Source organism: Lepisosteus platostomus, chromosome 6 (genome assembly GCF_059453375.1).
Source record: "Lepisosteus platostomus isolate fLepPlt1 chromosome 6, fLepPlt1.hap1, whole genome shotgun sequence".
NCBI lineage: Eukaryota > Metazoa > Chordata > Actinopteri > Semionotiformes > Lepisosteidae > Lepisosteus > Lepisosteus platostomus.
This window is the reverse complement of record NC_142616.1, coordinates 14085285-14087008: the sequence shown is the minus strand read 5'-3', so window position 1 is coordinate 14087008 and position 1724 is coordinate 14085285.

Below are 1724 nucleotides of genomic sequence, written 5' to 3'. Positions count from 1 at the left end.
CCAGCAAAACGTGTGTCTGGGCACGGGTTCTGGGCAGAGAGTGGGGCGCCAGGCAAGCAAGTGCTCTGTGCAGGCTTCAGCCGGGTCCCCGCAGTGTGAGGTCTGTCCTGGGGTCGCTCACTCTGCCAGTGAACTCAGGGCTGACCTCGGCTCAGACTTCTCACTCCATTCCACCGGAGGGCTCTGCTGCCCTGAAGCTGAATAATAACTCGACCGAGTGACTCAGGAGCTGACTGCAGACCCTCGGCCCTGTGTAAGGAGATGATGACAATTGGATTGTTGCTGTTTCATCCATTTCATCAGTCTCAATGGAGGGTGTCGGTGTCGGTAGTCAGCAACAAATACTGTACCTGCTGCAGCTGAAAATGCCTGTGGAATCTTACAGCTGTGTTGAGGGATCCCACTGAACACAGATCAGACCGTCTTCTCTTAGATTTTACTTCAGGCCTGTTGAAACCATTGAAAAGCACAACAAAGTCATTCCTGGTACATGTCTTCTAAAACCAGTCTACCTTTTTATAAAATTAGACAGAGACAAGGGGAAAGAAGGGGAAGAGAAAGGGCAGAGAGAGAGAAAGGGGAAAGACCACAAAAGAGGAAAGAGAGAGAAGGGAAAAGACAAGAATGGGAGACAGGAAGAAGAGAGAGAGAGGACTGGGAGATGAAGAGCAAAGAGGGGCAAAAGAGTGAGGGAAATGTGTTTGCTTGGGACTCACTTGTCTTTGTTGCAATTAAAACGTAGCCCTTGACCATTAAAAACTGTAGTTTAGGGAATTTGAACATTATTAGTATTATTATTATGTAATGGCCTGGTTTATTGGAGCTCTGTTGCATTCATAATGTGTTTTTCTGCCTGGAAATGTAGCTACTGTGGACACAGCCCAGACAGAATTCCTATAATCGCATCAGTGCTGTGTTCTTCCACCCCATAAACATACCTCACACACATAAATATAAATGAACTTTCAATAATTGTACAGAGTTCAGATACACCTATCTCAAAATACGTCAATAAAACATCGATGACTTAAACGCGGGTTCCGGTATGTTACCTGTTTTGCCTCTTCCTTGTCCAATTACTGCCCGTTAAGCTTTTTAACCCAGTAAGCTTTGTTTATTTTAATAAGTTAAACTTTAGAAGTTTTTTAATGATTGTTACTGTTGTTCTTTTATCCCCAAAGGAAAAAAAAAAACGAAAAACGAAACAACTCTTCAACTACGCTCACCTGTTACCTGTGGGAAACATTCTTTTTTTCCCACCGTTTTCTTTCTCGCGAAGGTTTTATTTATTTATTTTTTTCAAAATGCCGTTTCCTAGCATTTTACAGTACTGTACGTGTGGTTTTAAGGTAAATGAATTAGATGTTAGGCGTCAGATGGGCAGCCGCTGAACGGGTCCGGTCCGCTTTCAAATCCTAACGGTTCTGCAGCAGGTCGGCCACGCGCTCGTAACTGCCCGCGAAGAATATTCGCGAATACGGGGGACGAATCTTAAATCTAAATCGACTGAAGACGAAAAAACACTATCTCATCTTTAAAACAGCGGTGTCGCAGCGGTCATTACAGGCTGAAACGTGAAAAGACAGGCTGAAAGGGAGCAGCGACTTTTTCGGTACGTTCGAGGGGCTGCATTTTGTCTTTTTATTAGGAGAGGCGCTTGTATGAAGCCTGTGTGGATTACGCTATTTTGCTTGATTTTTCAGGCTATTAAATGATTTTTTTTT